Raw genomic sequence first — 24969 nt, forward strand, 5'->3', positions numbered from 1 at the left:
TGGGCTGGTATTTACACTGGACAGGACAACAAACGTTCAGACGAGCTCAATTAACATACAAACAATCCCTGTAACATAACATAACATAACACACACACACACACACACACACACACACACACACACACACACACACACACACACACACACACACACACACACACACACACACACACACACACTTGATGACCAGACGTTCTCTTTGCCTCCCACAAAAGCCGACTGGGAATCAACACTCAACCCCTCCCCTACCACGCTCTCCCTACCCTCCCCTTCCTCCCCCTACCCCATCCTCCCTTCCCCGCTCTACCTCCCCACCGCACACCCTATCCCCCTCCCCCTCCCTACCCCTCCCCCCGCTCCCCTACCCCTCCCCCCCACTCCCTACGTCCCCCCCCTCCCCCCACCAGTGTCACTACTAATGCTAAAAGACTGGAAAACAAAAACAGTAAATAAACAGAGTGGTGAGACAGTCATGTGGTTGGTGGAGGCTGACTGCCAGTTAAGACGGTCACCAGTCAGTGTTTACAAGTGTCTTTCACCAACTAATATGATGAATTTATATAAACAGACAAACATTTACTCTCACCATATTTTTTTCATGATTACATTTCTATAACGCCGCCCCTACGCCCATATATACGCCTCTACGTCCATATATACGCCCCTACGCCCATATATACACCCCTACGCCCATATACACGCACCTACGCCCATATATACGCTCCTTCGCCCATATATACATATACACCCCTACGCCCATATACACGCCCCTACGCCCATATACACGCCCTTACGCCCATAATATACGCGACAATTATAATGAACGTTGATGGGTTGTCAATTCCATATTTACTTCATGCTTAAAAATATTTTTATAAAAAAAAAAACATGAGATTTAACCGATCTGACATGTTAAAATACCGGTCGGTTAAACTACCCGACGTAATCCGGATTATGGCGTCACAAGGGAAAACGCATGTAAGGCATTAAATCCGGATTAATTTTACATTTTAAGACATAAATAAGAAAAAAGAATAATAATAAGCGTAGTTCTCTCTTAATGGCGACGCGGTCATGACCCCATCAAAGCAGGATGTTCACTGCTCAAAAACAAAAAACAAAATAATCACAAAAAAAACACCAATTTACTTTATTTTTATTGAATGTTGGTGACGTAAACTCTTGAATTTGTAAGTCACATTAAGAAGAGATCGAATCAGATCAGGTTAGGTTAGGTTAGGTTAGGTACACTGAGAGATAGATAGATAGACTGATTGATTGATAGACAGATAGATAAACCGACACAGACAGATAGATAGATAGATAGATATATAGATAGATAGAGAGATAGATAGACAGACACAGACAGATAGATAGATAGATAGACAGATAAATAGATAGATAGACAGACAGATAGATAGATAGATAGACAGACAGACAGACAGATAGATAGATAGATGGATAGATAGATAGATAGATAGATAGATTCCCATATCCCCTCGATCTATCTATTCTCCCATAGGAATGGAGGAAACTGCAGCGGGCCTATTGGCCCATACTGGGCAGTCCCGTTTATACCCAACCCCTATTGCTCATATAAACATCCAACCTATGTTTGAAGCTATCCATCATATTCGAGTTAATGATGATATTTGGTAACTTGTTCCATTCATCCACTACTCTGTTTCCAAACCAATGTTTACCAATTTCGCGCCTAAATCTAAATTTGTCTAATTTAAAACCATTGTTACGAGTTCGCTCCTGGTTGGATAGTTTATGTACCTTTGTAATGTCCCCTTTGTTTAACCCTGACTTCCATTTATACACCTCTATCATGTCGCCCCTCACTCTACGTCTCTCGAGGGAGTGCAAATTAAGATGCTTTAACCTGTCTCTGTATTCAAGGTTCCTAATGCCCGGGAGTAGTCTTGTCATTCTCCTCTGGATTCTTTCCAAGGATTCTATATCCATTCTGTAATACGGTAACCAGAACTGAACTGCATAATCTAGGTGAGGTCTCACAAGCGCTAGATATAATTTTAAGATGACATCGCTAGTCTTGTAACTAACACTCCTTTGCATGAACCCAAGTACTTTATTAGCCTTGTTGCGAGCAAAAACACATTGTTTACTTGGCTTAAGATTCCTACTTATCATTACTCCTAAATCTCTCTCGCAGTCGGATTCCACAATGGCATCGTTGTTCATCTGGTAACTGGTTTCCCTGTTTACATCTCCTATATTGAGTACTTTACATTTGTCCACATTGAATTTCATCTGCCATTTTTCTGCCCATTCGAAAAATTTGTTTAGATCTTCCTGTAGTTTTGCTGAGTCCTCGTCAGATTTAATTACACATCCTATTTTAGTGTCATCAGCAAATTTACTTATGTTGCTGTCTATGCCGATATCTATGTCGTTTATGTATATAATAAATAATAATGGTCCAAGTACTGAGCCCTGGGGTACTCCACTAGTGACGTTGCTCCAATGCGATTTAGTGTTGTTTAGGCTCACTGGTTGTTTCCTGTCCCGTAACCACGCCCTAATCCATTTAAGGATATTACCTTTGATGCCATGCGCTTCTACCTTTCTAATTAGTCTTTCGTGGGGGACTCTGTTGAAGGCTTTGCTAAAGTCGAGATATACCACATCATAATAGTGCCCCTCGTCCACCGATTCGAAAACTGATGAAAAGAATGTTAATAGATTAGTTAGACATGAACGCCCGCTTGTGAAGCCATGTTGGGAATCATTGGCCATCTTGTGCTTCTCCAGGTGCTTTCTAATAGAGTTTGAAATAAATGATTCTACTAATTTACCGCCCAGGTAGTTAGAGGATAGTGATCTATCCCCCTTCTTGAAAATCGGTATTACATTCGCTATCCTCCAGGATTCTCGTACTACACCTGTTTTTAATGACATGTTAAACAACTTTGCTAAGGGCATACTAAGCTCTTCCTTACATTCCTTTAATACTCTGGCAAATATCTCATCGGGACCAGGTGACTTATTAGGCTTCAGTTTGTCTATTTGCTTATTAACATCGTTACTAGTCACTACTATCTCGCTTAATTTGTTTTCTTCACTATTTCTGAATAGAGTCGGTGCCTCGGGTATCATGTTTAAATTTTCGGTGGTGAAAACTGTTGAAAAATATTTATTAAGATTACTGCTCATTTTTCAGTCGTTATCAGTTAGCTCGCCGGGATCTGAAAGTATTGGTCCAATCTTATCTCGTGTTTTAGTTTGATACATTTGGTAGAATCCTTTGGGGTTTGTCTTCGCCTCCCCTGCTATCTTCAGTTCATAATTCCTCTTCGCTTTTCTTATCTCGGTCTTAACCCTACCGGCCAGTACCTTATAATACTCCCGGAGGTAAATTTCGCCACGATTTATCCTTCTACCTATAGCCTTCCTTTGGCCAATAATGTTCTTTAAATAATTATTTATCCATTTAGGGTCATTGTTGTCTGATCTGAGTTTTTTGTATGGTATGTTCTGCCTTTGTGCATTAAGTAACTCATTATTTAAATTGTCTTGGAACTCAGCAATCTCAGATCTCGTTATCAGGTCGGTGTCATCTGTCAGGTTCACACCCAAGCGGGACACCCCCTCTCTCAGCTGCCTCTTTAAACTATCAAAGTCTGCCCTTCTAAAATCTGGTACTTTAATGGAATTCCCTTTATGTCTGACCTGAAAATCTAACTGGAATCTAATTTCTTTGTGATCGCTGTTTGCAAGTTCGTTCCCTACCTCGACAGTGCTAATAAGGTTTTCTCTCTTCGACAGAACTAAATCGAGTATATTATTACCCCGGGTGAGTTCGGTTATATGTTGACTTAGGAAACAGTCCTGGATTGTTTCAAGAAAATCCTCTGATACCTTGATCTTATTCCTTCCATTTATCAGTCAGCATTCCTCCCTTCCTTCAGCTTACCTTCCTCCCCCCCCCCTCTTGAGCTAAGCGTCATTGCAACCTCTTTCACCCCTCTCTCTCTCTCTCTCTCTCTCTCTCTCTCTCTCTCTCTCTCTCTCACTAACCATATATTATTTATTTGTCTTTTATTAAATTTTGTTCTTATCGCAATATTTTAATAGTAATGTTAACCTAACCTAACCAACCTTTACCGACATGACTGATATAACAATGACCCCAGTGAGAAGAATATATTATATAATCATTATTCCTGTGTTATTTAAACCAGACTATGAAAAAAAAAAAAATATATATAAATGCCAATAAGTTTAAATGAAAAATAAACACGTGTTATTATTTCGATTATTTTTTTTAGTCCTAGAAATTGTATTAGGGATATATTATTTGTTTATTGTTGTTGGCAGTGTTTGTTTGTATTTGTTTTGTGTTTTGTTTGTTTGGTTACTGGTTTGAACAGGTGAATACAATTGCTTTAGTAATTTTTGTTTTCGTTTACCTTTAGTTTTATTATTCATACGCTTGGACACACACACACACACACACACACACACACACACACACACACACACACACATCCAAATCAAACTTAACGCATACTACTTACTGTTTGAACCATAATATAATATAAAAAAACACACAAAACAAACACACACACAAACACAGTAATTGGCCTCGTAATTAAAACAAAAATAAATCGGTGTTTTAATTTCGTCAACCAATCTGTCCTGATAATACCACTATTCTTATATATTTTACCCCGTGTGTTGCCCGTGTTATTATAGGGAAAAAAAATAACGTGTTTGTGTTTCAGGAAAGAGTGAAATTTCTGACAGACAAACAGACAGACAGAGACAGAAAAAAAAATATCGTTGTGACAGTTAATTCGTATATCTGTCCCTATTTCGTCTCTTTTTACCAGTTAATTAGCACCTCTTGTACCAGTTAATTCTCACCTTTGTTCCAGTTAATTCACACCTTTGAACCAGTTAATCCACACCTTTGTACCAGTTAATCCACACCTTTGTACCAGTTAATTCACACCTTTGTACCAGTTAATCCACACCTTTGTACCAGTTAATTCACACCTTTGTACCAGTTAATTCACACCTTTGTACCAGTTAATCCACACCTTTGTACCAGTTAATTCACACCTTTGTACCAGTTAATCCACACCTTTGTACCAGTTAATCCACACCTTTGTACCAACTATGTAAAACACACCTGTCTAATAATGTACACAGTAGCTAATTGCATCAGTAAACTAACCTAACCTAACTTAACCTAACCTAGCTTAACGTAACCTAACCTAACCTAACCACGCATCACAAGGCCCACGCTGGTTGACCTGACTGGTGGATGATTCTTGCTAGTGAGGTGAATGTCTATCTATCTATCTGTCAAGGCCGGCTTAATTGATAGCAATAATTAGATCTTGGTGACCCCTGATTGGATGGATATGTGGTGTGTGTGTGTGTGTGTGTGTGTGTGTGTGTGTGTGTGTGTGTGTGTGTGTGTGTGTGTGTGTGTGTGTGTGTGTGTGTGTGAACTATAAACTTGTCAACACACTTTGTCTTGAAACTTTTCATGGGTCCATTTGAAACTTACGAGGTCCGTTTACCAAGATTACTAAGTCGAATACCCAGAATTATAAGTCGATTACGAACACCAGTTAGTCGATTAACATAATTACTAAGTCGATTACCATGATAACTATATCGAACACCAAGGGAGAGAGAGATAATATAGAGGGAAGGATAGAGAAATGAGGGGGGAGGATAGAGAGAATGAAGGGAGGAGGATAGAGAGAAATGAAGAGGAGGAGGAGGGGAGGATAGAGAGAAGGAAGGGAGGATAGAGAATGAGGAGGGTGGATGAGAGAGAAGGAGGGGGTAAGATGAGAATGAGGAGAGGTGAGACCAGAGAAGGAGGGGGGGTAGGATAGAGAGAGAAAGAGAGAGGGGGGGAGGTAGGTAGAACCCTTTAATTACATCAGAATATTAATATCTCCTCGTCATCGTGTTAATATTAATATGTAACCACGGCTTCTTAACTACCACCATCAATCGGACTAACAGCAAAAAAATAAATCCAATAATTGAGGACAAAATCTCACTGAGTTAAATCATCCCACGAACTGATTTACTTAATTATATTTATTTGATTTTTGTTCAACTTTATTCCCCCAAAAAATTAACCACAGTGTTTTTGTTAATTTATTTGTACATTTATTTCTTTATTCACCTTTACTCAAGTATTTATTTAATTATGTTTTTATCAATTCTATTACGTCTAATTTATCAATTCCTTTTTGGTCTTATATAAATACTTTAAAAAAGATAAATAGATAAATAGATATAAAAGATAGATAAATAGATATAATAGATAGATAGAGAGATATATAGATAAATAGATAAATAGATAGATAAACAGATATAATAGATAAATAGATATAATAGATAGATAGATATATAGATAGATAAATAGATATAATAGATAGATAAATAGATATAATAGATAGATAAACAGATATAATAGATAGATAAAGATATAATAGATAGATAAACAGACCAATTCTAAGATAAAAATAGAGATAAGAAGAAAGACAAACAAACAAACAGACACATAGACAATATATATATATTTATGAATAATTCCATAACAGATCACACAATGTATATATTACTGTACTATTATACTTCCCTACAATAGTATACTCAGACTGTACCGCCTGTAATCTACTGTAATGCCTTAGTAGCGAGGAGGTTGTGTGAGAGAGAGAGAGAGAGAGAGAGAGAGAGAGAGAGAGAGAGAGAGAGAGAGAGAGAGAGAGAGAGAGAGATACGAAAGAAAGAAAGAAAGTTTATGATTCGTTTTTTTCTGTTAATGTGTTTATTTGTTTCATTTTTTCTTCACGGTCTATTGTGTTATGTAGAACTCCTGTCTGTACGTCATTTTTCTTCTTTCTTTGTCCTTCCTTTCTTTCTTTCTTCTCTCCCCTATAATCTTCCTCACTTCCTACACTTGATTTCTTCCTTTTTCCTCTATTTCTCTTTCTCCTATTGTCTTTATTCTTGTCCCTTCTCTCTCCTCCTTCCTCCTATCTCTTCCTAATTTCTTATCTATGTCTCTCATCCTTCCTGTCTTTCTTCAACTTTCTCTCTCTCTCACTTTCATCTCTCCCTATCTCTCCCTGTATCTCTTTCTCTCTCCTTCCCCCTGGCCTTTATATCTCTCTCCCTCCTTTACCTCCCCCCTCTCTCTCTCTCACCTCTCACTCCCCCCTCTCTCTAAACTCTCACCCTCTCTAAACTCTCCCCTCTCCTCTAAACTCACCCCCCTCTCTCTCTCTAAACTCTCCCCCCCTCTCTCTCCTCTAAACTCTCCCCCTCTAAACTCTCCCTCTCTCCTAAACTCCCCTCTCTCTAAACTCTCCCCCCTCTCTCTAACTCTCCCCCTCTCTCTCTCTAACTCACCCCCTCTCTCTAAACTCTCCCCCTCTCTCTCTCTCTAAACTCTCCCCCCCTCTCTCTCTCAAAACTCTCCCCCCCCTCTCTCTAAACTCTCCCCCCCTCTCTCTCTAAACTCTCTCCCCCCTCTCTCTTTCTCTAAACTCACCCCCCTCTCTCTCTCTCTAAACTCCCCACCCCTCTCTCTCTCTCTAAACTCCACCCCCTCTCTCTCTAAACTCACCCCCTCTCTCTCTAAGCTCACCTCTCTCTCTAAACTCACCCCCTCTCTCCACTAAACTCCCCTCCTGCACTATATCATCCCAAGGGATCCCTAGAGCCTTCATTATCCTTTACTGCAGAATCCTTCAAGTGGTGAATCCTACAAAGGCCTTAGTGAAAGCTATCCCAGAACTCCTGTCAGATTGTTGTGTAAAACTTGAGAAGAAAATTGAAATGAAAAGATAAGAGAGAGAGAGAGAGAGAGAGAGAGAGAGAGAGAGAGAGGAATACAGGGATGCAAGAAAAGGAGGAGGAGGAGGAGGGTAGAGGTGGAGAGGTATGGAGGAGGTGGAGGAGAAGGATGAATGATGGAGGAAGATAAGAGAGAAGAAGTGAACCATGATCTGTATCTATTAACTAAATTTACATCCGGGTTATATAATCGAGCTGAATAATAATTAATCTTTCTTCACAAATAACAATAATCCTCAACCTTAAACCAAACAGATACGTAAGTAAATAAACAAATAAACATAAAGAAATAAATAATAATAATAAATAAACATGAATGAGTTTATTTTTGTAACACACTTAATATAACCCGTTTTTAAATCATTTTGTAGTTTTATGTAGTTTTTGTCGACAGTAAAAACTCTTAACATTTTCTCACTTTTATTTTATTATTTTATGTATTTTTGGTAAGGCAGGATTTTTTTTTTGCGGAGGTCTCAGAATTTTTCGTTTTTTTTTGTGTATAATTTTTACAATTTATTATTTATTTTAAGTTTATTTGGATTATTCATTATTTATTTATTATGGTGTTATTTATATTTTTTCTTTTTCATCATCATCCATCTCTCTCTCTCTCTCTCTCTCTCTCTCTCTCTCTCTCTCTCTCTCTCTTACTCCTTTTTCTTGTATTTTTTTCTTGGAAGAAGGAAATGGAGAAGAGGGAAGAAGACTAAGACTAAAAGCACGGAAAGAAAAACAAAAGAGGGAATAATAAAAATAAATGGAAAAAATAAGAATTAAAAGGAAAATAAAAGAGGAAATGAAGTAAAATTGGAAGAAAAGTGAGGGAGAAATGAGGGAGGAAAGGTGGGAGGTAAAAGGAAGGATGGAGGGTGAAAATGGGGGAAAGGAGAGAGCGGAGGGAGGGAGGAAAAACGAAAAGGAAGTGAGAGAAGGAAGAAGGGGGGAGGGAGGAAGGGAGGTAGAGAACGGAAGGGAATGAAGTGAGAGAAGGAAGGAGGAAATAATGGGAAAGGAGGAAGGAATGGGCGAGAAGGAGGGAAGGAGGAAGGTGGTAGGCACGGTAAGCTCCGCCCCACCACCGAGAGAGGGAGAGAGGGAGGGGGGAGCTGGTCGACCGCCATCGGTTCAGAAGACCTCAGGTCCTCGCGCTGTTGGGTCGCTCGCTCACTCTTGTCGATCCTTCTCCCGTCACGCCGCTGCCGCCACTACCAACAGGTGTGTGTGTGTGTTGCGGGTGTGTGTGTGTGTTGCGGGTGTGTGTGTGTGTGTGTGTGTGTTGCGGGTGTGTGTGTTGCGGGTGTGTGTGTGTGTGTGTGTGTGAGTGTGTGTGTGTTCATTCACTTGAGCTGACCTCATAGTGTTATCGCGTTAATACAAGTGTAAGTGTCATCATCACCTGCCGTCACCTGTTCTGGCCAGGTCTTTCACCTGGCCTGTCTCTAATCAGGCGTGGGAGGGGAGGGGCGGCTTCCATGGCCTGTGTTAACTCAGGGGTGTTCACCTGCCCTCACCTGCCCTGTGTGAATTCAGATGAGTGTGTTCACGTGTTTTTGTGTGTCTGTTCACCTGTCCTCACCTAGACTGGTTGAGGTGTGTGTGTGTGTGTGTGTGTGTGTGTGTGTGTGTGTGTTCACCCGAGCTCACCTTAACAAGAGCCCCTGTGTCAGCTGATGAACAAACCAATGAACACCAAACGAGTGACTACGCGCGTCAAAATGTAAACACCCATCAGCTGACTTGACATTCCAGTAAGACAAACCACATCACCTGACGAGAAGTGATTGAGTTACCTGTATTAACTCCAGAGAAAAATAATATGAAGTAAAAGATCCCCCAAATATATTACTTTTATCACCCAATAACTGATTAATTACAAAAAACAATAACAACATAGTGATCAGGTTTAGAAATATAACACAGGTAAAACTATTAATTAACTCAGGTGTGTTGGAGTCATATGTTCACACACCTGGATAATGAAGCTCAATATTAGTGTTTTACTCAACAGGTGTTTCAGGAGAACTTTCAGGTTAAACAAAGATGTGAGAAAATATCAATATTACTAGACATGATAAATCGTCCTTGAGGTGAGTTGTAGTGACAAGATGACAGTGTGTAAAAAGTGACTTAGAGGAAATAAATGGAAATTGCATTGTGACCACGAGAAATAGTTGTGGATTTTGACTCAATAAACGAGAAGAATAGAAATTAATAAATAAATGAAATAAAATAAATTATTCACGGAAACTTGACTGAAAAAAAATGAAAAATTGACTTTGAGAAATTATAAGGAATTAGAGGGTACATATAATCCCCGAATTAAAAAGATACACGAATGAAAAGTAACCCCCCAAAAAATATTGAAAAAAGTTGTGTAATTTCACTGATAAAACAGAAGAAATCGCGTGAACTAACATAAACAGAGAAACAAATAGTGGAGAGAGAGAGAGACAAAATACCAGTGAGGTGAGGAAGAAGTGGCGGAAGCAACAAAACAAATCAACTTTCAACTTCCTCAATCAATCAACTCTTCAACCCCAGCAACACCCAGGTAAGTCAAGTCAATTATCTTCACACGTAAATATAACCCTCCCTTCCCTCCTCCTCCTTCCCAACCCCTACCACACCTTTCCCCTCCCTTCCCATCCACCCTCCCAATCCCTAACATTACCTTTTCCTCCTTCCTCCTCCCTCCTTCCCAACCCCTACCACACCTTTTCCTCCCTTCCCATCCACCCTCCCCAGGTATACAAGACATCATGTGTGGATGACAGGTGTAACACAACTTCAAATAAGGATAACACGAAACATCTGCTAGGGAGTGAGTGGGCTGTTATATACATTCTCAGATGGTAGAGGGAGTAGGTGGGGTGAGTGGGGGAGTAGGTGGGGTGGGTGGGGGAGTAGGTGGGGTGGGTGGTGGCGCAGATCTTAAGAGATTGTCGGGGTGAATGTAAAAATAAAAATACAAAAATAATTAACAAATCTAGAATGTTTTAAGTTATGTTGATCTTGTGGTTATTTTATGTGGTAATGGTGTTGTGGCGACCTGTGGTGTAATGGTCAGCATGTTAGCCTTGCAAGCGAGCGGACCCACGTTCGATCCCCAGGCAGGGTGAAGCTGTGGGCAAGTTCCTCTACGCTATTTGCCTCTGTCTACCCGGCAGTAACTGGGAACCTGGGTATTACACGACAGGCAACCATTAAGGTGTTGTGATGGTTATAAAGATTCAGTTTAAAGATACGAGATAACAACTTTTAAGCGTTGTGAAGTTTACCTCAGCTGTGAAATATTTTCCACGAGGTGTGAAGAACAAATTGTTTCAGAATATAACACCTGAGGTTCTAACGCTCGGTGTGTTCTGTTCATTAGTTTCTTACACTTATCAGAATCACACAGAATATACACGCATACTTCCTATACCTACGTCTTAATATAGATGTGGGCTTTTTTTTATACGACGCGACATGCAGACAATGACCCTCTCCTTCCATTCAAACACTCACTTCAGAAATAACTGGAGAAGACGCAGGCGAACACATTAGACAACAAAGGCTAATTGAGTCGATTATTTAGTCAATTACATTAAATATCGTATTAATAGTCGCTGAAAGTCGTAGATGGAAGGGAATTCTGTCCATTGAAGAGATTTCCCATTGGTGAAGTATTGAATGAAAGGAAAGGTAAATGAACTTTGTATTTCTATATAATTTGAGGTAAAATTTTTCTTAGTTTGAGAATTGTTGATTAAAGCACCGAACGTTTCTTTAAAAATTACTGACTGTTTAACTTGGCCAAAGTGAAACGAAATAAAGAATTATATATGTGAGGTAGTACAGGTGTGTTAACTTGCAAATGACGCAGTACAGGTGTTATTGAATATGCAAATGACGCAGTACAGGTGTTATTGAATATACAAATGACGCAGTACAGGTGTTATTGAATATGCAAATGACGCAGTACAGGTGTTATTGAATATACAAATGACGCAGTACAGGTGTTATTGAATATACAAATGACGCAGTACAGGTGTTATTGAATATACAAATGACGCAGTACAGGTGTTATTGAATATACAAATGACGCAGTACAGGTGTTATTGAATATACAAATGACGCAGTACAGGTGTTATTGAATATGCAAATGACGCAGTACAGGTGTTATTGAATATGCAAATGACGCAGTACAGGTGTTATTGAATATACAAATGACGCAGTACAGGTGTTATTGAATATGCAAAATGACGCAGTACAGGTGTTATTGAATATACAAATGACGCAGTACAGGTGTTATTGAATATACAAAATGACGCAGTACAGGTGTTATTGAATATACAAATGACGCAGTATGTGTGTTATTGAATATACAAAATGACGCAGTACAGGTGTTATTGAATATACAAATGACGCAGTACAGGTGTTATTGAATATACAAATGACGCAGTACAGGTGTTATTGAATATGCAAATGACGCAGTACAGGTGTTATTGAATATACAAATGACGCAGTACAGGTGTTATTGAATATACAAATGACGCAGTACAGGTGTTATTGAATATACAAATGACGCAGTACAGGTATTATTGAATATGCAAATGACGCAAATGACGCAAAACAGGTGTTATTGAATATGTAAATAAAGCAGTAAAGGTGTTATTGAATATACAAATGACACGGTAAAGGTGTTCTTGCTGTTTTACTAAATATGAAAATACAGCAATTATATAAAGTATCCAGACGAAGTATTCGAGGTATATTATAGAAAATACAACTGAAATACATTATAAAATATACAAAATTAAACAACATGTATAATAAACCCACTCACCCACCCCCCAATCACTCACCCACTCACCCACCCACCACTCACTCACCCACCCACTCACTCACCCACCTACCACCCACCCACTCACTCACTCACCCAACCACCCACCCACCCACTCACTCACTCACCCACCCACTCACTCACCAATTCACTCATTCACTCACAGTATTGAACCAATTTAGGCCAAACGCTGAGACACTGTAAACCTTGAGACCAAACCACACGATCTACAGACGCCTTGGAGTTGACTAAGCGATCCACTAATAAGTAGTAGTAGGTAGTAGTAGTAGTAGTTACCAGAGAGCCAAAGATATTATATACCACCAAAGTAACACATTCATGGACACTGTTTAGCAAGTTGTGTATGTTACCTGAGAGGAGGGGGGGGGTGTGTTAAGGTGGTTAGTGGTCCAGCGTTTGCTACTACTATTACTACTATTAATACTTACTATTATTATTACTACTATTTTATACTAATACTATATTCACAAGACACTCATACACACAACACCAAAAAAAAAAATACTAATCACACACACACACACACACACACACACACACACACACACACACACACACACACACACACACACACACACACACACACACACACACACACACCATACTTCAAAATGCTATTATATCTCTCTCACCTTTCTGCTTCCTCGACTGTGGTATCTCTCTGTCTGTCTATCTCTCGCTCTAAATATATCTTTCTTTTTCTCTCTCTTAATGTATACTGTATGTGTGTCTCTCTCTCTATGTATCTGTCTCTCTCAATATATCTCCCTGTCTTTGTCTCACTTTATCTCTATCTCTCTCGACGTCCCCTACTGTTTGGTTCTCCCTTGTATACAACCTTGAACAAACTCCATAAATATTATTATCACACATACACATCACCTCAAAGTGCGTTCCCTTAAGGCGCTTCAACACAGAGTCAATACCTTAAAATCTCTGGCATTAAGTGAGTCAATACCTTAAAATCTCTGGCATTAAGTGAGTCAATACCTTAAAATCTCTGGCATTAAGTGAGTCAATACCTTAAATTCTCTGGCATTAAGTGAGTCAATACCTTAAAATCTCTGGCATTAAGTGAGTCAATACCTTAAAATCTCTGGCATTAAGTGAGTCAATACCTCAAATTCTCTGGCATTAAGTGAATCAATACCTCAAATTCTCTGGCATTAAGTGAGTCAATACCTTAAAATCTCTGGCATTAAGTGAGTCAATACCTTAAAATCTCTGGCATTAAGTGAGTCAATACCTCAAATTCTCTGGCATTAAGTGAGTCAATACCTCAAATTCTCTGGCATTAAGTGAATCAATACCTCAAATTCTCTGGCATTAAGTGAGTCAATACCTTAAAATCTCTGGCATTAAGTGAGTCAATACCTCAAATTCTCTGGCATTAAGTGAATCAATACCTCAAATTCTCTGGCATTAAGTGAGTCAATACCTTAAAATCTCTGGCATTAAGTGAGTCAATACCTTAAAATCTCTGGCATTAAGTGAGTCAATACCTCAAATTCTCTGGCATTAAGTGAGTCAATACCTCAAATTCTCTGGCATTAAGTGAATCAATACCTCAAATTCTCTGGCATTAAGTGAGTCAATACCTTAAATTCTCTGGCATTAAGTGAGTCAATACCTTAAAATCTCTGGCATTAAGTGAGTCAATACCTCAAATTCTCTGGCATTAAGTGAGTCAATACCTCAAATTCTCTGTCATTAAGTGAGTCAATCCCTTAAATTCTCTGGCATTAAGTGAGTCAATACCTCATATTCTCTGGCATTAAGTGAGTCAATACCTTAAAGTCTCTGGCATTTCACTGAGTCAATACCTTAAAATCTCTGGCATTTCACTGAGTCAATACCTTAAAATCTCTTAAGCATTAAGTGAGTCAATACCTCAAATTCTCTGGCATTAAGTGAATCAATACCTCAAATTCTCTGGCATTAAGTGAGTCAATACCTTAAATTCTCTGGCATTAAGTGAGTCAATACCTTAAAATCTCTGGCATTAAGTGAGTCAATACCCCAAATTCTCTGGCATTAAGTGAGTCAATACCTCAAATTCTCTGTCATTAAGTGAGTCAATCCTTTAAATTCTCTGGCATTAAGTGAGTCAATACCTCATATTCTCTGGCATTAAGTGAGTCAATACCTTAAAGTCTCTGGCATTTCACTGAGTCAATACCTTAAAATCTCTGGCATTTCACTGAGTCAATACCTTAAAATCTCTGGCATTAAGTGAGTCAATACCTTAAAATCTCTGGCATTAAGTGAGTCAATACCTTAAATTCTCTGGCATTTCACTGAGTCAATACCTCAAATTCTCTGGCATTTCACTGAGTCAATACCTTAAAATCTCTGGCATTTCACTGAGTCAATACCTTAAAATCTCTGGCATTAAGTGAGTCAATACCTTAAATTCTCTGGCATTTCACTGAGTCAATACCTCAAATTCTCTGGCATTAAGTGAGTCAATACCTTAAAATCTTTGGCATTAAGTGAGTCAATACCTTAAAATCTCTGGCATTAAGTGAGTCAATACCTCAAATTCTCTGGCATTAAGTGAGTCAATACCTTAAATTCTCTGGCATTTCACTGAGTCAATACCTCAAATTCTCTGGCATTAAGTGAGTTAATCCTCAAATTCTCTGGCATTAAGTGAGTCAATACCTTAAAATCTCTGGCATTAAGTGAGTCAATACCTCAAATTCTCTGGCATTAAGTGAGTCAATACCTTAAAATCTCTGGCATTAAGTGAGTTAATCCTCAAATTCTCTGGCATTAAGTGAGTCAATACCTTAAAATCTCTGGCATTAAGTGAGTCAATACCTCAAATTCTCTGGCATTAAGTGAGTCAATACCTCAAAATCTCTGGCATTAAGTGAGTCAATACCTTAAAATCTCTGGCATTAAGTGAGTCAATACCTTAAAATCTCTAGCATTAAGTGAGTCAATACCTCAAATTCTCTGGCATTAAGTGAGTCAATACCTCAAAATCTCTGGCATTAAGTGAGTCAATACCTTAAAATCTCTGGCATTAAGTGAGTCAATACCTCAAAATCTCTGGCATTTATCGCTGTACACCTAAAAGTCACAATAATGCTCAACATTTACACACCTTTATCTTATTATCCTTGACAAAGTTGACGTGAAGGTCTTATAACTATCTACTGGTAAAGACTTATTCGTCTTTCTATGTCCATTTACATCAACTCCGGCTATTCTATTTTTACATGGGGGTAATTTAATTTCATCAGTTTAATCGCTAGTTCTATGGAGCACCCAAGTTAGCCCAATCAAGCAATTAAGATAGGATTACAGTCTTAATTGGTTTCAGTCATTATGGGATCTGTTAAGACTGGAACTACAATAAGACTGGGGTGCTCATTTGACCTCCAACCAGTCATTATTACCTGTACAGCTTGATATATTAATAAAACTACAGATAAAGATACAAGCTCAGGTAAACACTTCCCCCCCAAAAAAAATTATCTTTACCGAGGGGGAACGATGAATTTCACAACGAACACTACCACCCCCATTGTATCGGTAAAGTTATCAAAATCCATCGTCCGTTGTGTCATATTGTCTCGTATAAAACCGTATAGATACTTGTTTTGACCGCGAGTGTGAAACATACTTATAACCCTGGCAAGATAAAATGACTAATTTATACGTAATTAATGAACAAAATTCCTCACAGTACCGATATTATTTTACCTCATAATCAGAAGCTGAATAAATAGCTAGAATTAATTAATCCTTTTAAATCCAATCTCTGTTCTTTCACTTTTATTTAACACCTTTCCAATCACCTAGAATGGGCTGCATTCTACCCCGATGGGCTTTTGTTCTTACATGTAGTATATAAACAAAAGGTGGGAACAAAACATAAACAATTGGAGTGAAAATTGGCCCCACACCACCAGTCAAGGGAGGGAAGAGGAGTAAGGGGGGGGGGAGGCGAGGAGTAAAGGGAGGGGAGGGAAGAATGAGGAGGAGGAAAGGGAAAGGGGGTATTGATCATTAGTTCAGAGAGAGATTGACAGGAACAGACAGACAAAGCCAAAAAGGACAGACAGACAGACAGACAGACAGACACATCACAATTACATTACCTTCAAGAATCCCAGAAACAGGTAACACAGGTATCAAGGTGATGAATAAATTAAGTCACCTGTTAATTTACCATGACAGGAGCTAAATGACCCACCTGTCCCGTCTGATCTTGGCCTCCTCCCCGTATCTGTCTATCGAGGCTCACCACAGACAGACGATAGACACAATAGATAGTAATAATACCCTGATACTGGCTATTAATTATCTACTAATTGGTTATAGTTCTGTAATTGATAAAAATAAATAAATGTTCTTGTTTATTAATGGATTAAGGCAACACCTGTATGTAATGTTACTAATTACTTTACCTGCACTTAATTAGACAGGTAAAGTTCAACTGTACTGTAAGTTGATTCGTTCATTGAAGAGGCGAGTTATTACGAGTCCTAAAATTGCCTCTTCAGATTCACAAAGATTCGTACGTAAATTCATATCCGTTTAACGACTCATATAAGGTTAGGTTAGGTTAGGTTAGGTTAGGTATTCATCTGACGCCATTTTGATTTCCATCTCTTCATTGTTTTAATGAGTCATAATAATCACCAGTTTGCGAAATATAGTAAACGTTAAATATATGAAACATTAAATTATGGGAATCTGTCCTAATGGCCGTCAATAGTAACGGGTCTTAAGTGGTTGAGGTAACTTAAATGAGGGTCTATTAGGAATAATTACTAGTATATAACCTTTATTTTGACGCTATGATACCTTGATGTGGTCTGGCTGGCTGGCTGGTGAGGAGGGGTCTGGGGGGAGGTGAAGGGAGGTCTGGTTGTGTGGGAGAAGAGGAAGGGTGGGGTCTGGGCTACTGGGGAGGAGAGAAGGGGGGGTGGAGGTCTGGCTACTGGGGGAGGAGAGAAGGGGGGAGGTCTGGCTACTGGGAGGAGAGAGAAGGGCGGGGAGGTCTGGCTACTGGGGAGGAGAAAAGGGGGGGGGTGAGGTCTGGCTACTGGGGAGGAGAGAGAAGGGGGTGGGAGGTCTGGCTACTGGGAGAGAAAAGGAGGGGGTGAGATCTGGCTGGCGGGACAGAGGCGGGAAGAGAGGGAAGAGAGCAAAATCTAGAGAGAGAGAGAGAGAGAGAGAGAGAGAGAGAGAGAGAGAGAGAGAGAGAGAGAGAGAGAGAGAGAGAGAGAGAGAGAGAGAGAGAGAGTTTAACGTGGGCGGCAGCGGGGATAGGCGGGCTAACAGTGGTGGTTGGTTGGGCTGGGGTGTGGGTGCTGGTGTGAGTGAAGCGTGGGTGATGGGAGGGTGATGGGTGTAGGTAGGGTAGGAGTGTAAGCGGTAGCACGGTGTGGTGGAGGTGAGGTGGGTGTGGCTGAAGCGTGGTGGTGGTGGTGGTGGTGATAGTGTGTGGGCGGTCAATCCATAATTACAGGTGGGCTGGTGACAAGGTGTGCGTGAGTCGGTGACTACTGAGAGAGAGAGAGAGAGAGAGAGAGAGAGAGAGAGAGAGAGAGAGAGAGAGAGAGAGAGAGAGAGAGAGTGTGTGTGTATCAACCTAAATTCCTCGCCTGGTAGCCTTTTGCACAGTCACCAGGCAGCGAATAGAATCCTCGAGTGAAAATTCCAGTTTGGTTACAAGTTCTTGATTGGTCGAGAAGTTACCGACGGATCCTCTCCCACTGTAAGATAACTGAAATACTTCCCTTCCTCTTCCTTCACCTCCCCTTCCTCTTCCTCTTCCTTCACCTCCCCTTCCTCTTCCTTCACCTCCCCTTCCTCTTCCTTCACCTCCCCTTCCTCTTCCTCTTCCTTCACCTCCCCTTCCTCCACCTCCCTTCCTCTCTCTTCCTCCTTTCTCACTCCTCCCCTTTTCCTTCTCCTTCTCATACCTCCCCTTCCTCTTCCTTCACCTCCCCTTTCTTCCTTCTCCTTCACCTCCCCTTCCTCTTCTCCTTCACTCCTCCCCTTCCTCCACCTCCCCTTCCTCTTCCTTCACCTCCCCTTCCTCTTCCTTCACTCTCCCCTTCCTCTTCCTTCACTCCTCCCCTTCCTCTTCCTTCTTCACCTCCCCTTTCCTTTCCTTCCTTCACCTCCCTTCCTCCACCTCCCCTTCCTCTTCCTTCACCTCCCTTCCTCTTCCTTCACCTCCCCTTCCTCCACCTCCCTTCCTCTTCCTTCACCTCCCTTCCTCTTCCTTCACCTCCCTTCCTCCACCCTCCCTTCCTCTTCCTTCACCTCCCCTTCCTCTTCCTCTTTCACTTTCTAAACAATAAGGCACTGCCACTTGGAACACTTTTCTTCTTTAATTTCAAACAATATATTTTAATAAGATGTTTAACTCTTTCTTAATCTGTATCCTTTACAGAGTATCAAGACAAGACTCCATAAGTTAGTTTACAGAAGAGTAAAGTATAACATCTTAAGTGTTGATGTTTGAAGCCTATTTATACGTGTTAGTTAATATATATCGTGTCTCTAACAGCATAAAGACTTAACCATAGGCCTAAATTAGATTGTTTTTACTGTTTTAAATCCTTATAGACAATATACAGAGGCCTATGTGACTATGTAAACAACCCCCCCCCCCCACCACGCGTCTCCAGGCTGTGTTCATATTTGTGTATAAACGAGGTGAGTTTGAGTCAAGGTTAACGATGCTCCAGTGACCTACGATGGACGGGTGACCTAGAACAATATCTGGTCTTTCTTGAGGTTATTGGTGGACGTGTGACTAATATGTGGTGATCGGGAGGGACAACAGGAGGTCGATATGTGAAGCAGAGGAGCCTAACCGGTTCAGTTCAGTGAGAGAAGAGAGAGGAACCCCTAGAGAAGCCTATAGAAGAAGGCTCCTTTGTTGTGGGTCCAGTTTATGTATGTGTGTGTGTGTGTGTGTGTGTGTGTGTGTGTGTGTGTGTGTGTGTACATAATTATCCTACTACACTCGACTGCATCAGTAATCATCGTCAGCTGCCAACGTCAGTCCGGGAGTTCATTATTGGTGTCCCGGTGAACTAGACAAGAGACGATACTAACTCACCGACCTGAGGCTAAATTTACTTAAGATTATGTCGTGTTTGGGGCTCAGCGTTGACCTTCCTATACTGACGATCATAGACAACACGTAGGAGTGCAAACCGAAGCTACCATAACACCACCAGGTTAGTACACACCGAGACTACATCTACTGACCTCAGACTTGTTGGTATTAAACATCAACTAAGACCGTGTGATACCTGCCACCTCTCCGTCCACCTGTGCTATTGATAAGACCGCCCATCACTTATGCACAGGTGTTCAGAACTGACCATTTATGTTGATCAATATCATAAACTGTATCAAGTGGTGAAAACCGTTTAAACAAAAAAGTACATCTCTCTGTATATAAACTAAATTTAATTCCTTTGATGTTGTGTTTAAACGAATACTTTCCTCCTCGACTTGTGATGACTTAATTTAGTGTTCTGATCTCAGACCAGGACAGTCAGGTGAAGGAGACAGGCCGCACCTCGATTATGCGGTTTAGTTCTGGTGCCCTTATTATAGAATGGATATCAATTCACTAGAGTCGGTGCAGCGAAGAATGACGAAAATGATTCCAGGACTTAGAAACCTTCCATATCAAGATAGGTTAAAGAAACTAAAATTGCATTCCCTAGAAAGACGAAGAGTGCGGGGAGATATGATAGAAGTATTTAAGTGGGTGAAAGGAATCAATAAAGGGGATATAGATAAAGCTCTTATAATATCAGAGCAGGATAGGACTCGGAGCAACGGATTTAAGTTGGATAAGTATTGGTTTAGGAGGGAGATAGGAAGAAACTGGTTCACAAATAGGGTGGTGGACGAGTGGAACAAGCTTAGCAACTTTGTAGTAAATGCTGGAAAGCTGGAATGTTTTAAAAGGAGGCTAGATAGATTCATGGATGATAGAGAGTGGTAGTAACTCTCGACAGGAGCTGCCATGCGCAGGCCAACCGGCCTAATGCAGACTCCTTATCTTCTTATGTTCTTATGTACAAGTGTTTCCGGGTTTGATCACCACACACGTCTGACTCCACCCACAGTCAATACAACACTGACGCATAACAATGGTCCCCGAGACTATATAGATCATGTAATTTATGAATGAGTTATCAGCTGTTGGACAATAATCTTCCTTTCTTTCTCCTCCTTCCTCTTCTTCTACTTCTTCCCTACCTCCTACTCCTCTCCCTCCCCCTCCATCCCCAACACCACCTCCTCTCCCTTCCTCTTCCTCCCTCCCTCTCAACAGATATAACAATATAATTCTTCTTCATTTCATATATCTCCTCATTCTACTCTTTCTTTCTCTCTCCCTATTCCTTCCCCTTCTCCCTCTTACCCGTTTCATTCTTCAACGCTTCCTCTCCTCCTTCTACTGTTCTTCCCATTTATCCCTATACAACGTTTATTTTCCCTTCCTTTCTTCACTTTCCCCCTCCTCCTTCTCCTGCCCCCTCCTTTTCCCTTCCCTCCTCCTTCTTCTCCACCCCGTCCCCCTCATCCGATGCACATTTTCTTTCTCCTTCCCTTCTTCACCTCCCCATCTTCCTTCCCCTTTCCTCTCCTTCCTCCCCTTCTCTAACCTATCTTCCTCCCCTCCTCCTTCCCTCTCCTCCTATAAAGATAGAAGAAGCAAGACGCCAGCTTGTCTATGAGATAACCTTCTTTTCAGGTAGAGAGAGAGAGAGAGAGAGAGAGAGAGAGAGAGAGAGAGAGAGAGAGAGAGAGAGAGAGGAGAGAGAGAGAGAGAGAGAGAGAGAGAGAGATGTGTTTTTTCTGTATTTGTTTGGTCATACGTACGTGTGTGTGTGTGTGTGTGTGTGTGTGTGTGTGTGTGTGTGTGTGTTTTACGCAATTATTGTTGCTTGCTTAATCAGTGTCGGGAATACCTGGTGTGAAATAGCTAATGCTATTATCATTGTTGTTATGAATAATAATGATAATAATGACATAATAATAATAATAATAATAATAATAATAACAATAATAATAATAATAATAATAATAATAATAATAATAATAACAACAGCAACAACAATAATAATAATAATAGTAATAATAATAATAATAATAATGAGTTGAATTACCTGGTCATCCGCACCTCCCTACCAAATTATTATTATTATTATTATTATTATTATTATTAGTAGTAGTAGTAGTAGTAGTAGTAACAGTCACTGAATGCCGCATAGATCTGCGGCTCAACTAACTCAACACAGATATGATAGCTACTTATGTATTAGGATATTTAATATTAAGGTAATAAAATGGCGGCGAAGGTGTGACTATTGGGTGAGGCTGGAGGCCATTTTGAAAAAACAAAAAAAAGTAGTAGTAATAGTAGTCGTCATCGTCGTAGTAGTCGTAATAGGAGTAGTAGTAATAATATCATCATTACAATAATAATAATAATAATCATCATCACTCACATCAAACACACACACCTTCACTAGAGCAAAAACCACGACTGAACGACCCGGTATAATCGCCTTCAACCACAAATAAAAACACCGAATTACCACTACCATAACATTAAACATTACAGGTGATTAATTACGCCGTTCAGGAAGGGGTGCATGACGGAGGGTTGAAATACAGAACGTAATTTTGGTTTATCTGTAATGAGAAGTATTACCACCAATCAATTATGCTGTGGTTTATTCTTCGGTTTAATACTGGTTTATACAGACGAAAGGGTGTAGAGCTTGTTATTGTAAGGCAGGTGAGTTAATTACTGTACTAAATGGCAGGTGAGCTAGTTAGTGTAAATAACAACAACAACAACAACAACAACAACAACAACCATAAAAACAATAATAATAAAAAATAATAATGTCATAATAGATAAACTGTATATAACAAAAACGTAAACACCCCCCCACACACACACCCACACACACCCACCTCGCACCAACGCCTACACACTCACCCGCACCAACGCCCACACACACCTACTACCCACGCCTACACCTACCCACACACACACACACACACACACACACACACACATTTCCACTCACTATTTCATGTTTCATAAACACACTCATTATACTGACAAAGTTTTGAGTTGGATAGCTGACATACATATTAGATATATACATACAACATATTACACAGCCATTACCAATGCCTACATATACTTGTTACTGTTATTTACACTTAATACTTTCGCTACAATCATCAAAAGTTATGTGTTGTTTGAATTGTTGTTCTATCAGAGATAAATACTTACTTGGTGTAACTATACCATGGTGCGTGCGTGTGTGTGTGTGTGTGTGTGTGTGTGTGTGTGTGTGTGTGTGTGTGTGTGTGTGTGTGTGTGTGTGTGTGTGTGTGTGTGTGTGTGTGTGTGTGTGTGTATGTGTGTGTGCGTGTGTGTGTGTGTGTTTGTGTGTGTGTGTTATTAGCAAGAGGCACGGGTTATATTGTCCGTAATAATAATAATATAATAATAATAATAACATACATACATAAACGAAAAACAAATAAACCTCAACTCACCTCACCTCACCTAACCTCATCTGAAAATTTTTCCTTTAACCCTGAACGTGAAATCTCTCTAACGTTAATGAGACAGACAGGCAGACAGACAGACGCAGACAGAAAGACAGACAGACAGAACGCAGACAGAAAGACAGAAAGACAGACAGAACGCAGACAGACAGACAGACAGACAGTCAGACAGACAGACGCAGGCAGGCAGACAGACAGACATAAGAACATAAGAATGGAGGAAACTGCAGCGGGCCTATTGGCCCATACTGGGCAGTCCCATTTACACCCAACCCCTATTGCTCATATAAACATCCAACCTATGTTTGAAGCTATCCAGCGTATTCGAGTTAATGATGATATTTGGTAACTTGATCCATTCATCCACTACTCTGTTTCCAAACCAATGTTTACCAATTTCGCGCCTAAATCTAAATTTGTCTAATTTAAAACCATTGTTACGAGTTCGCTCCTGGGTGGATAGTTTGAGTACCTTTGTAACGTCCCCTTTGTTTAGCCAACTTCCATTTATACACCTCTATCATGTCACCCCTCGCTCTACGTCTCTCGAGGGAGTGCAAATTAAGATGCTTTAACCTGTCTCTGTACTCAAGGTTCCTAATGCCGGGGATTAGTCTTGTCATTCTCCTCTGGATTCTTTCCAAGGATTCTATATCCTTTCTGTAATACGGTGACCAGAACTGAACTGCGTAATCCAGGTGAGGTCTCACAAGCGCAAGATATAATCTTAAGATGACCTCGCTAGTCTTGTAACTAACACTCCTTTATATGAACCCAAGTACTTTATAAGCCTTGTTACGAGCAAAAACACATTGTTTACTTGGCTTAAGATTCCTACTTATCATTACTTCTAAATCTCTCTCGCAGTCGGATTTCACAATGGCATCGTTGTTCATCTGGTAACTGGTTTCCCTGTTTACATCTCCTATACTGAGTACTTTACATTTGTCCACATTGAATTTCATCTGCCATTTTTCAGACCATTCGAAAAATTTGTTTAGATCTTCCTGTAGATTTGCGGAGTCCTCGTCAGATTTAATTACACGTCCTATTTTAGTGTCATCAGCAAATTTACTTATGTTGCTGTCTATGCCGATATCTATGTCGTTTATGTGTATAATGAATAAAAATGGTCCAAGTACTGAACCTTGGGGAACTCCACTTGTGACGTTGCTCCAATGGGATTTAGTGCCGTTAATGCTCACTCTCTGTTTCCTGTCCTGTAATCACGCCCTAATCCATTTTAGAATATTACCTTTAATGCCATGTGCTTCTACCTTTCTTATTAGTCTTTCGTGGGGGACTCTGTCGAAGGCTTTGCTAAAGTCGAGATATACCACATCATAATTGTGCCCCTCGTCCACCGATTCGAAAGCTGATGAAAAGAATGTTAATAGAGTAATTAGACATGAACGCCCGCTTGTGAAGCCACGCTGGGAATCATTGATCAATTTGTGCTTCTCCAGGTGGTTTTGAATAGAGTTTGAAATGATTGCTTCCAGTAATTTGCCTACAATTGATGTTAGACTGATTGGACAGTAGTTAGAGTATAGTGATCTATTCCCCTTCTTGAAAATCGGTATTACATTCGCTATCCTCCAGGATTCTGGTACTACACCTGTTTTTAAGGACAAGTTAAGCAACTTTGCTAAGGGCATACT

At 40.1% G+C, this 24969-nt stretch overlaps 1 long non-coding RNA gene across 1 annotated transcript in view; it reads left to right on the forward strand.

The window, feature by feature from the left end:
- The first annotated feature begins 8999 nt into the window (after positions 1-8999).
- Positions 9000-24969, forward strand: part of LOC121864233 — a 61848-nt gene continuing 45878 nt past the window's right edge. Inside the window, exons 1-2 of the long non-coding RNA XR_006088571.1 lie at positions 9000-9081; positions 9875-10417. This is a non-coding gene — a long non-coding RNA (uncharacterized LOC121864233). The remainder of the gene's footprint in view (positions 9082-9874; positions 10418-24969) is intronic.

Source organism: Homarus americanus, unplaced genomic scaffold, assembly GCF_018991925.1.
Source record: "Homarus americanus isolate GMGI-L3 unplaced genomic scaffold, GMGI_Hamer_2.0 scaffold26351, whole genome shotgun sequence".
NCBI classification, from domain to species: Eukaryota; Metazoa; Arthropoda; class Malacostraca; order Decapoda; family Nephropidae; genus Homarus; species Homarus americanus.